This window comes from Vidua macroura, chromosome 9 (genome assembly GCF_024509145.1).
Source record: "Vidua macroura isolate BioBank_ID:100142 chromosome 9, ASM2450914v1, whole genome shotgun sequence".
In the NCBI taxonomy this organism is placed as follows: domain Eukaryota; kingdom Metazoa; phylum Chordata; class Aves; order Passeriformes; family Viduidae; genus Vidua; species Vidua macroura.
The window spans coordinates 13,460,664-13,474,637 of NC_071579.1; the positions used below are offsets into that span (position 1 = coordinate 13,460,664).

The 13,974-nt window shown below is 35.1% G+C and overlaps 1 long non-coding RNA gene across 2 annotated transcripts in view; it reads right to left on the reverse strand.

Annotated features, from left to right (window-relative positions):
* The window catches only part of LOC128811172 (uncharacterized), a 158,203-nt gene that overhangs the window by 83,368 nt on the left and 60,861 nt on the right, over positions 1–13,974 (reverse strand). For both annotated transcript variants that reach the window (XR_008438262.1, XR_008438261.1), the window contains exon 2: positions 1,921–2,002. This is a non-coding gene — a long non-coding RNA (uncharacterized LOC128811172). The remainder of the gene's footprint in view (positions 1–1,920; positions 2,003–13,974) is intronic.

Genomic DNA, 13,974 nt, shown 5'->3' on the forward strand with positions numbered 1-13,974 from the left:
CCAGCAATCACATCCATCTGTTATGCTGGCAGTGTGCTCAATCACAAGGTGTGTTGGATCTCTTCTTTTAGGCACCATTGCCAGAGAAATAGAAAACCCTTTGAACTGAGTAAAAATGCATTCAGAAAGTACCAGCTAAAGGCTTTTTGGATGGGGCAACAAACTTTGGGCAGAAAATAAAGAACAAAGGAAGGAAAGTAATAGACCTAAAGAATGTAATAGCTCTAACAGTAGTCTTGTCTTTGCTTGGAGAAGTGAGCAAACATTGAAAAGAGTCATTACCAACCAACAATTAGCATGCAAAGTGATACTTCCCATGAGACACATCTTGGAAGTATTACCACTATCTTCTATTTCTTCCACAGAGCTTAAAGACCACTTTCTAACTTCTCTTTCACATATGTGCATATATAGATAGCTATATATACATATAAATACACATGCATTTACTAAACATATACATACATATAGCAAATATAAATATCATACACACACAACAACAAAGACGTGCATGTTATATATACATATGTATATACACATACATAATTTTTACTGACAAGCTCTCTGTGGTTCATTACAACTACTGAGGAGCAAAATCTACTTTTCTGTAAAGTCTTTTTGTTTTTCCCTGGGGGAGGAGGTAGTCACTCAATGGTTCTACGTAGCAAATACATTTTCCTGCACAGTTACAAGGGAGAAAAGCCACACAAGAGAGTGTGGCTAATCCATTAAGACAAGTTCTGTATGCTCTAGAAAACCACTGCAGCTCCAACCTCACTTCCTTTTGAAGGCAAATTGGAAAATGTCTTCACTTTGGCAACAGTTTTTCCAGCCATCATTTTCTTGCTACTGACTAGTATATTGGTTCAGAAAGATTTAAGCATGGCAATCTCACTGGAATTTGTGGGGTTTTTTTCTCTGCAACTATAAAGAGATCCTTAAAATAACTTCTCAGCTATAAAATGTGGTATCCACAAGCCAAGTAATTTTCAGATTATTTCCATTTATTCCACTAAACAAACTCAATTGTGTCATTCCTCAAGGCTTCAGTGAAACAGTCTAAAAGAGAATTTTGGAAAAAAAAAGTTCTTAAATTTTAGTTTCCTCTTTATTTATTCCTCTGGACAGTCAGCCCCTGAAAAAGAGTAAATTCACAGGAACAAGGTTCAGTATTTTCACAATCACTTACAGATACTTGAGCTTTGCTTTCCAAAAAAGTGGTGACTGTGCATATCAGGAGAGCAAAGGAACAGTGTTAGAACCCCTGCACTCAGCTCAGGAAGTGCTTTGCATTACCAGCTGTCACCAAGGGCTCAGCCCTGTGGGAAGAATCCTGTTCTGCCTGCTGCAATTCTCTCTCAGCTGTTTGGCCAGGGACTGCACCAAGGAGCATCCTCATGCCAGCAACATTACAGTCTCCAGTGAGAACTGATCCAATTTGGCAAAAATGGGCTCTATCTTTTAGCTGACCATGACCAGAACAGATGAAAACCGTGAGGTCCCTACACAGTCAACGCCTAAAGCACCACTCCACAGTACTTAACTACAGCACCAATGGGATGTTCAGATACCACCTTGTCAAGGATTAGGAGATGTTTTAGCAATGAAAAGTGCTTCATGGTATCAACTACAGGATTTATTGAAGGAAACTACAATAGTATTAGATGTCAAAAAATAACAGTAAAATGTGAGAATATTGATCAAACCAGGAGAAAAATAAAGGTCTGCAATAGAACAGAATACTTTAGCTAAAGTAGTGAAACAGTAATATATATTTCATTTTTAGTACTATTTTTGTAAGAGCAATTCCTTGAGGTTTCACTCAATTACTGATACTTTGTCATTTCTACTTATTTGAAAGTATGTGCCACACAATCTTCACTCAAGAAGCCCAAAGTATGAAAGCTTCAGCTTACTCACCACAGAACAGTTCTTCATCTATAATTCCACTGGTTTGTTGATCACTGTTGTGAACTTCAAATTATATGTGTCTCTTTTTAGGCTGGAGGAAGACAAAACAATTCACGTTCTGCAAATATATTCCTGATTTTTGAACACAAAAATATGTATACAGCCTGCAATTGCTCTAAGAAGCAATACAGCATATCAAAATTAAATTCATAACATGACTCCATCACTTTGGCTACTGAAGCTATGTTTTCCAGCAACAAGATTGTTTTACAAATATTGTACATTAATGCCAATGTGAAATGATGTCAGAATCAAATCAAATTTCACATCAAATGATGTGAAATGTGTGGCTGTACAGTAAGACTGCAACTCAGAAAAAATCAACTGTTTTTCTGCAGTCTGACAGTGAGTAATGAGGATTGATAGTAACTGAGTGATAACAAATTTCCTCACATTTTAGACCTTCCACCTATCACATCCAGGGACACCAAGTTCTTTTTTCTTTTTGTGTTTTATCTTCTTAAATATTGCTTTTCTTCGCTAAATGTAAAAGACCAGTTTTCCACAAACATTTATATAAATTTCAAGTTCAACTTCAATTCACTTATCAGATTCTTATAATACTGCAAAATGATAAATATTAGAAAAAATAATAAAATAATATAATTTCTAAACTGAGAATTTTTTTTTAAGCTGCTTTCACCTGCGGAGATGAATCTATATCTGAATCACAGATTGGCAGCTAAATATATAGAATTTGATGTGGAAAAACTGTTGTCCCAGTTTCAATTTTATGCTTTTGGCTTCAGATCTTGAAACGGTAAACATTATAGTACAGGTTAAAAGTATCATAACCTGCACTAGTATATTTTCAAGGTTTTCATCACAGAAATGGGAAAGAAAGTAGCCTTGTAAGTCAGTCAGGCCATTACATCCCACAATTAATTATTTGCCTTCCTTTTTATTACATGAACAGCTCATTGAGAAGTACAAATCTCTCTTCTTCCCAATTTCCATTTTTTCCAGTAGACCTTTCAAAAGTTACCTGTAGCATTATCAAGCACATGAAGTCATACCCATCTCTACTGATATCTGTGGAGCTGATAATAGCTCTGGTTCTGAGAGAACACCATCATTTTATATTGAAAAAAATCAACCAGGGAACTATTTCTCCCAGAGCTTTTCATACTATTCCTGCTATACCCCAGGCAAATTATATTCTTTGCAAAAGTAACTCATAGAATAATTTTCCCAGAAAGCAATCAATAAAAGCTCCCCTCATGCCTTTCCATCTCTCTGCTTTCCTGAGAAATAAAGCCACTAGGTGTGCTGGCACCTTTGATAGATGATTTAAGTCAATTTTTCTGAACATATTCCCTCTCTCTTAAGCATATAAGTTGCAAAACTGTTATTCTGTAGACCCTATATATCACTGAATGAGGTCCAACCTTTCAGTAATCCTGGAAATACAGCAACTGACTTCAATCCTGAATGGAAACAAACTAGCCTAGCTGGAAACCTAAAAATGTATGACAAAGTCACACTGAATGTCCAGAAAGAGAAAATAATTTTCACCAAAGTTCAACAATATTTTTCTCTAAATGAATAATAAGAATTGCATTATTGCTACACAACAAATACAGATGCAACAAATCCCCTTCAAGCTTTAGGAGATTACATACATTTTTCTTACTTAGTTTACTAACTGTAGTATGTATTTTTAAAATATTCTACATTCACATTAAATTATAAACCTATCAATTATTTTAAAATAAAGCATAGATACATGTACAATAATTTTCTTAGCAGTATGTCAAATTATATAATTGATCTACTTCTAATCCTAAGTAGTGATAAAGGCGTGCAATGGCAAGTAGTATTTTATCACTGGTTATATTTTTGTTCTAAAGTAAGAATATATTTAAACTTTTCCTACTCCTTAGCATAAAATTGCAATGATCTTAATTTAACTTAGAAGTAAAACAAGAGCTAATTCAACTGCAAGAAAAGCTAGTCTGGTTATGTAAGCCTTGGGATGAAACTTCACCTCAAATGAAACACTTGAAATGAAAATCAGCCCCTTATAAACTTGCCTTTTTACTGGGCCTAGAAGCAATACAGTTGGAGCTCATCCACTCAATCACTTCTGATTTCCAGAGCTTTTTTTCCAGAGGGATGTTTAAATGAGATACCTAAATGTATTTTATGCCAAACAATCCAAGTATTAACAGAACTGACTTTGGGTCTTATACCTAAGAATAATTACAGGAATCATTTCATCTGTCATGTGAAGAACCCAGAATAAAATGAGCTGTCACAAAGCATTGTGTCATGTCACCATACACATGCACACACACATTTTATATATGAAATATTGCAGCTGTTCACTTTCCCTCCTACAGGGACACTGTCTAAGGTGGCAGCTTTCCTTGGGGAATATGCTATCATTAGATTTCCCATTTGGGCCTTTTCCATGGTGAAAGATCTTTCCTGTACCAGATTAAATCATGCTAATTTCAAACTGGAGGCAGTCACATCAAATTGATTTTTAGAAGCTGAAGAGAGGAAAGAAATGTTTGGTAGATGGTGTGAGAGGAAGCAGCAATGTAATACACATTCTCAAAATCGTCCTTGCATATTCTGTATTTCAAAAGCCCTTGAGATTTGCATTGCTCTATTTACCTCATTGAACATTTCAGCTCTAGTAATTCCCACTCTCACATCCACTGTCAAAGCACCACTGGCAGCGCTGGATTTCTGTGTTGTAAGCAGGACTACGGCTCCTCTTTGAACTTATGCAGTAATTTCTTCAAACAGAACCAAGTCTGTTCCAGCAAAAAGCATAAATATTTATAATAATAAAATAATAATAAAGTATCTCTGACAATAGCAAAACATCTTCTTAAGAGTTCCACTTCACTTATAGGAAAATGAAAAGGTCATCAGATGTCAGAAGAATGTGTCTGAACAAAGATTTGGGAATTTCACCCAGGAAAAGACAGAACTGTGTTTAGAAGTGTCAGATTCTGAGGTAAGAAACCATCATGAATGCTGTAATTACTGGGAAGAGACAGAGTGAGCTTCTCCTTGTCATGGACAGACTACTGTACATTCCTAGGAAAGCAAGTGATGGGGGAAGCAAGAGAAAAGGGGTTCTCTCACAGTCTCTGAGACTTTTAGATTTTGCTGTTTCAGACAGTATGGCTTTGCTCATATAAAACATGAAAAAAGTCAGTCATTATTCTGAATAGTTTAAAATTACCATCTCTTAACTGAGCTTATACAAACATGTGCACCATGCATTTGTGTGTTGATATGCATAAAGATTATATATTAGATCTCATCTTACAGCTTGAAAAGCTACCATGTAAAATATATTCTTCAGAAAACTGCAGGTTAGTTGTTATTGCTATTATGCAACCTTCCATTGCTGTCTATCTTCTGCAGTTTTAGGTGGGCTAAGAAGTTAAAAAACCACCTTTTTAATTCTTCAGGAGAACATATATAGCATTTTTTTTTCCTTTGCTTTCAATGACATTCAAAATTTAAACATGACAAATGACAAATTAATTTAAAAAGAGTTTAAAATTAATCTCCCACCTACTAAAGCTCACAATGTACCATCTTCCACATAACATGGTAAACAAGATGGATAAAGGCTATTTCTCAAGCCTACAAACATATTTAACTATTAACCTCTCCAAAACAATTCCCAACAAAATCATCTTTTTCAATTTTTTGAAAAGCTATTCCTCCCTAAGGAGGGCTGGAAAACTCCTATTACTTATTACCACTGACAAACAGGTCTTGCTTTAGAGTTGGGATCATAAGATTTATAAACTTTTCCTGTTATTTGAGCATCCCTATAGCCATGAAAATGCTTCACAAACTCTACTAGCTCCACTACCTTACACAGAGAAGTGGAAAACCATGAGAATTATGTTGGTGGGAAGGGACAGTTAGGCATTGATATTCAGGATATTCATGGTCCTACGAATACAACATGTCAGGATATATAATTGGTCCCAGCAAATAAATCCCTGAGGAATTTCTGGAATTTCCAAGTACACCAGTAAAAGACAGATAGATAGATAGATAGATAGATAGATAGATAGATAGATAGATTCCTGAAGCGTCTACTTAAATATATTTCATGCCTGAAAATAATTTTCAGGTATAAAGAGCACTTATAAACAACAGGGTGACTAAAGACTTCACTTGAACTCCTGAGATAAATTTAATCTCATCTAACATCAGGCATCAAGCATTCAGGTAGCTCTGAAGGTTTCCATCACAAGCAGTGCTGAGAGCTCCCTCCAGGCAGTGACACATTCTGCTCGTGACTGGCACCTCAGAGTGGTGGAGTAGCACCTAGAGCAACTTAAAACCTCAGAGATTGTCCTAAGCACTTAGTTCTGACTAGATGCCCTGCTGATAGTAAACTAGGTGATAAACTCTAAATTAATGTGAAGTCCTGGGTTAATGTACTAAAAGCCTTTAAACCCCTCCTCTTGTATAGCTTGTTATTTCAGACTGAAAAAGGAGAACAAAAATATTTGAGATTTTTTGTACTTTTATCTCACAGGTCCATAATGTTCTTTTCTGTCATGGAAGTGATATTGATGCCTTAGGTTCTAGCTTTTATATTTTTCAGATTCTATTCTACTTTTGTGTGTAGCTCTGAGCTTCATATTAAGGGATGGTAAGTCCTTTTCACAGAGTTGCTAGACAAAACAATTCCTTTTCTAGACTGGGACCAAGGACAAATGATCCAAATTTGTCTACTGCAAACCATATCAAATTTCAGGCCCAAGAGCATAAACATGGACTGAAGAGAGGAAAACAAGATGGGTGGGACTTCATAACCTAAAGCTATAATTGGGCAATTGCTCCAATATGCTAATGGACCAGAACTTACAAAAGTGAGAGACCCCCGTGACCATTTTGGGTTCATCTTGAGAGTAGCCCTGGCTGGGCTCTTGTACTGCCCAAGGTGGATCCATTGAGGCCTTTTAATAAATACCCACTCTATTCTTTAACTCTGTCTAGCTTCTGTTCTAGGTCTGTTTAACTAGTCATCAGTTCTGGCTACCCAGGTGGTTTTAGTAAGTATATTTTACTAAAATATAAAAGTTATGGTAATTTATTCAAGTTGATATGGAAGCTGTGACAATCACTGACATCTGAATTTCATGAAAGTGTCAGCTAAGAATTTATCTGCTGATCTGCTAGGCTGAGCACAGGTTATAGTGTTTACCTTCAATATCTTGGTTTTGTGATAAGAACTATTACACATACAGATATTTTTCCTGTTATCAATTCATATTGTATTTAATACCACCTGTATTTACATTTTCACTTCTACCATACAACACACTGTATTTTTTGCAATACATGCACTTACTAAGTTGCAATAAAACACTTGTAATTTTACCGAGTCCTAATGTATTTGTATTCAGTACAAACAGCAAGTCCACATCACAGTGATGTTAATATAACTGGGCACTAATCAGGAAATGACATTTTGAAAACTACTGTATTTTTAAATTGCATTCATGCAAAGAAAAGTCAACTAACCCACCTCCCTGCTTTACTGGCTGGTTTAATCCACAGACCTGTCACAGAGAGAACTCAACTGCCAGAAACTCTCCATGTTCACATCACTGCTAAGATTAAAATCAAAGAGAATGTCACCATTCCTTTGGAAACAGGAAGATGCAAGGTAGATTTTCTTACTGTAACAAAATCCCATTAAATACACATGCAATTTGTATTTACAGAAATAGAATATATTTATTTTTGCATTTTTTCTTTCTCCTTGTGGTTTTTAAAGAATTTTTCCTACAAAAATTCTTTTTAAAAACCCTAAAAAATAAAGAGTGGTGATGGTTCATTACACATTTCTTGTAAGGACAACACACCTTTTTTCCTGGAAGGCCAAGAAACTCCTGTTGAGTTTTAGGCCAAGATTTTCTCAATACAGGTGCTTTAGTTCCAAATAACTAGTTTGCAAAATAAAACAGTGAGAACATCTAAAATACACTTTCTGCTTATTTTACATAGATTTAGAAGTTAATAAAATAAAACCCAGGAAAATCTTTATTAGGACCTTTTAGAACTTTAGTTGTTCTGAATTGGAATGAAAGTTGGAACACTGGACTGACAATTTTGGGCAAAATGATTTGGAGTGGTTTTAGTTCCTGCTGCTATTGAGTTTACACAGTATAGATTATCTCAGAAATACTTGATTATTTTTATATTTAAATGGAAAATCACTTCTACACCATTGTTGAGAGCAGAAAACCTAACCATTTCTTTATGTATGTTAAATTGCCATACTTTTCAGTAAATTCCAATTGCAAAGGTGCAGTTAACCAAAATAGCTTTTTTTCTCCCAGGTAGTTCAGTACTTTAAAATCTCATTTCTACCAAGCTTAATTACTGGTGTGCAGCAGATATCAGATATTAAGTGCTGTAGGACTTGCATAAGAAATGTGTTTGTAACAGTTGTTCATTAAATTTCAATCTTGTTTTTCCCAGTATAATTTCTTTGACTTTTCTCCATGAAAAATTTTCTACATGAATGATAATTCTAGTTTTACTTAAATTCAACTTGAACTAGCAAACAGAAAGCTATGGCACATCTAAGAATTATGGGGGTTTTTTTTAAGAAATAGAAGTCTAAAAGCATAAAATAGTAGGTCAAAATCAGCTTTCAGCTATCCTGAGATAATTCCTGAGTAAACACTAGTCTTCACTAGTCATGGCAGGTTTCTTCTTGGTGAAGTTTTTTTTTGTGAGAGTAACATTTTTCCCATATACCCACATTCCTCAGGATAAAATGTTACTACTGCAAACCATATCAAAGCTTTCCCAGCTGAAAACATTCAGAAAGTGTCACAAACAAACCATTTGTGATGGATAAGCTGCCTCTGTATGGCAAACAACTAGAAATAAGATTTCCTTCTGTCGAAGGAGCTGAGTTCCCAGATATAACAGCACTTACTGCTCAAATGCTAAAGACATGAGTTAGCTAATTACTAAGTCCCCACATTGTAACAAAAGTTACAGGAAAAAGCTTGGCTTTTTTAGGAAGTTTCCTTAGTTTAGTCCAACTGGCAGAGACGCTGCTATTTACTTTATACTCAAGCAAAACAGAAATTTAATGTTTCCTATACATTTTAATTTTCCCCTATGTTGCAAAATTCTGAATACAAACCTCATTGCTGCCTTACAGAATCAATTAAAAGAAAGCACACGTTTGTAACAGCTGATTAATAGACATTAGAATTCCTGGAAGCTTGAAAAAAATCACTAATTCTTACTGTGCAATAGCAGCTAAAAGAGACACACCTTTGAGTAGCCTGTAGAAGTGAATAGGACACTGAAATGCTTAAAAATTGATTTTTGCAAAAATTGGAGGCAACTGTGTTTTAGTCTAGTTGCTCCATGTGGTAAAACTGGTACAGCTGACAAAATACATTTGTTCCTCAGAATTCTTTAACAGTAACTCTTCCTCTTCCATATTCCTTTGAATATTTTTTGTTATTCATCTCAAAATTCAATTTAATTAAGGCAGAAGCATTTAGAATTCCTAGTTCAAATATTATATGCTGCTTTCAAAAATCCACTTGCATATGCTAAGTGGAATGCTAACAATAGACAAGTACAATGCAAAGTTTGTTTCAAACTTCAAACTTTCTGAGAAATTACTTTCTGACAGTCTTGAGGAGAGCTATTAAATGTCAATTCAGTATTGCTTTTGATTTCCTTAGACCAGATTTAGCAGCTGAACTGAATGAAGCGAGGCACAAGGGAAGACATCCTCAACATAAGCTTCCCAGGCTTTTATGTTTAGATCAAAGGGTATTGATTTACAATTCTGAGGATGAAAACAGTGGTGAAAAACCCAGGCAGCTTTAAGTAAAGCGCTGACATCCGTGACAGATCAGATTTTAGCTATGAGTGCCATCAAATAAAAACAAGGCCAATGGCCTTGTCAGAAACATGCTTTCCTTTCCCCATCCTACTTGTAACACTGGTTACTATGTGAATGCAAAAAAATGTAAAATGAAGCTGTGCAGAGAAAAAAAAAAAAAAAAAAAAAAAAAACAAAAAAACCAAACCGTTTATATGTCCCACCTCAATCACAGAATGAATGCAGATGAGATGCTGGAGAAAGCATTACAGGAGAAACAGCAATAGGAATGAGTGCAAGAAAAGTGAGATCTCTGTTGTACTGTATGGTGGGCTCTTACTCAAATCTAAACATAAACCCTTTGCTGCCTCAGCAATGAGGGGAACAGACACCCTTCCTTTTAAAGATGCAGTCCATAGCCAGGGGTCATCCTGCACTAAAAGCTCTGCAGGTCATATCTATGCTTGCTTTTGCTTCAGGGTGAGTTATTTTTTTAATCTTCTAGCCATTTTTAGTGTTAGCATTCATAAGGGTCATTTCAACATAAGGGAGAGAAAAAGCTTTTTGAAGTAATGTGGATCTCTTTTAATGGTGACTATTACTTCTAATATTCATATAGGTGGAAAGTCCTCCATTTTGTTAGTCAGCTGATTTTTTGATTTTCCATTTTAAACCACATTAAGGCAGCAAAAAATTCATAATCCTAAATAAATTAATACTAAACAACAAGAAAATATAGGATACCATGAGTTTTACAAAGAGCTTCCATATGCTCAACCAGAATTCCCAAAGGAATGAAACAAGCTTGAGGTCTAAGATTCCTGGTGGAAAATACCAGAAGGAAATGAAGCACATCTTTCATGAGGTTAATTCACTTTTTTCTCTGAGAAAAAGCAGAGGAAAGAACAGCTCAGAAGCTACCAGCTCCAAGTAGTAACATTATTCATGACATACCAGCTCCCTTGCTATGTTTTATAGTCCTCTCAGCACCATCAGTCCTGGTATTCCTCCAAAAAAAAAAAAAATAAGCACCAAACAGAGCAGCATCTGTAAAGTTTGCCCTGGAAAGTGGCAGAAGAAGGTGCAAAGTGTAATGCTGAGCAGCACAGTGTGGGAGAAAGTGACTGTTCAACTGCAATAAAGCTTTGTTTTCAGAAATGGCACTTAGACAATAAATAGAAATTCATTTAATTCGCTGCACTCAGTGCAATCCCTAAACCTGGGTGTCAAATTCTGCGCAGTGGAAGCAAGAAGAACTTTGGCAAAACGGTGTATTTCTTCACAAAACTAATACCAAATGGATATGGGAGTATATATAACTAAACCCTGGAGTTCTTGGATGACAGTATTTCAGCTGGATGATCATATAGTAGTATAGCTTTTCCTATTGCTCCTAAAGACAAAAAGAAAAGCATTTTTTTCTTGTAACTGTGCCTGAAAAAAGCAGGTCTTTAATCAGGAAGTGGGTATGCCGATGTTGTTATACAAACAGCAGGGCAAAAAAACAAAAAAATTACTTTTCATCCACAGGAATATTGTTTTTAGAGGTCAGAGTAATAGTAAGAGTAAAGACCAAGAGTAACAAATGCATTAATGTCTTTGTTTCTAATCAATTCATATAAGCACACTTTCACTCCTTGAACTTACTAGTAGTCACTTGTTTGTCACTTAGCCTTTATGGAGCACCAATTCATTGATAATTATAAATTTAACCTGACCAAGCACAGCTGGCAACACAGACATCACCAGCTTTTTTATCTTTTTACAAAAGTTGGTCTTTTTCTCAGTGGCATGGCTTCTTCAGCTTAAAAGAAAGAAGCAGCAGCCATGGAGATACTCTCTGGAGCAAATCTCTTATCATGTATTTTGCTGAACCTATTAGAAATAATAATGCATAATTTCTCAAGCTACAATGCCCTGCACCAGTTTAAACCTCAGAATACATGAAAGCATTTTGATAGCTATCTAAGGCTGAAATACACTATTGTCATAGACCAAAAAAAGTATCTCTACAGAGATAACACTGGCAGAGGCAGAATATCTGAATTCCCCTGAAAATCCAGGGCAACAGAACTGCTTTAGTCACTGAGATCAACACCAGAGTCACTGCGGCACATCACAGGGCCCAGACAGTGCTCCCAGACAGCTCTGCTGGCACTACATTTTTTTCCTTCATATAAAAGCAGCCTTCCTCATCAAGTCATGGTGTCTCTTGCCCCCCTACATCTAGGGAGCATAAAGACTTGTGATCAACCTTCTGTCTCAGGGCAAAATCACTCTGCACCTGTCCTGGGACAGAGATAAAGAAATACAAAGAGCAATCTTAAGAAAAAAAAAATTCAGAAAATATATTAAATATATCACAAAATCCAAGCTTTTAAAATTATATGGTTCCCTATTCTATTTGAAACATTTTAGGAAATGAAAAAGGAAGCATAATAGGTTATGGATAGGGCTCAGAAGCTTTCAATTCAATCCCTCTCCTATCACTGAATTTCCCTCAGTTTCTTTTTTGGCCTCAGAATGAATGCATCAGCTTAAACCAGGACTGTTTACACATACACTAACAAAGGAGGAAAGCATATAAAGTAAGAGCAATGCACAGATGAAAGGGACATCAATAAACAAATCAATTTTCTCTCAAAATATTGCAGCATCAGCAACTATCCAACAACATTTAATGCATTGCTTTGTAAAAATGAATTACTACACTGTGCATTGTTAAAATATTTCATGTAATTACTTAGACTTACCTGAACATCACTCTTCACAATAGACTTCAGAGCAAAGTAGAGCCCAGTCTGATTCATGTGCAGACATGGGCACCAGAATTAACCCCTTTTGGCAGGCAATACAGAGTGGACAGAACAAGGAAAAAGTGGAATCAATAAAAAAGAGGAACTTTTCTGTTACAAACACAGTATCTTAGGTAAATTTTAAGCAATTTTTTTCATGTATATGTTCTTTTTCCTAATATGGAAGAAAATGGCCCTGGATTATGAAAATTATGTTAATCAAAGAGATCCCTCTTCTAAGTATTTGTGTATTGGAAGTGATGTAAGAAGAGCAAAAAATATATAGAAAAGGATTTTTTTCTTGTCTTTATCCATTGATTCTAATAAATTTCACAGTTATTTTTGTAAATACAGTTACACTGACCATTTTTATCATGGCACAGTTTCCCTCTAGAAAAATCAGAAATAAGAAACGTGAGGTGTTTCAGTAAATTCCAGGATTGTCTACAGCAGGAAGTGAGAAATGGAATTGATCAATGTTTTTAATCAGACCCTGTCATGGTGCATTGTTGCACTTGTTACAACATATGTTAAGTAACTATGCTTTAAAGCAGGCTTTGTTACAATTTTATCATGTCAACATTATAGATTACAGATTATTCTTTTTGACAACATCACATAAAATGACACTTGTGATATCAAGCACAATCTATTTTACCTCAGAAAACAACTACTGTCCAAAAAGGGACATCTGAAGAGAAACTTGCCTTGACTACTGAGGAATGACTGAAGCTCAGAGAGGTGTACAGCTGCTAAAAGTTAAATACTTTATATATTGCAATTGTATTGCAAGAATAACCTAATTCTTAAATGCACTTATTTATTTCACCTACTTAGGTCAATAAATAAATAGGAATAAATACAATAAATAGGAAATTTAAGCTCAGCATGATTAACAAAAAATAAGCTGATAACAAAGTACAGTCACAATCTGCATTCTCTTACAAACATTAAATATATAGTTATTTTCTAATTTATAAAAAAGAAATATCAATGACTGGAAGATGCTGCAGAATACTAATCATTCCACGGCAGGATAATAATAGCACCCATAAAATACTGAAATACACTAGTATCTATTGTAGACTAACATCCATAAATAGGATTGGCACTAAAATGACAAAAGAAAATGTAAAACAAAATAATTCATGCAAAGGATTTGAAATACTGTGTTTGCCTAAAACTGCTACACTATGTAGATTACATGAAACGATTTCTTGTTTAAGCTACAAATCTAATGCTTAAATTACCTATAAACCATCAGTCTGAATAATCTCAGGGGAATGTAATTACAAATACAAAGTCCTTCATGTCTATTATACTTAATATAAAAACAGTAAGTAGTAAATT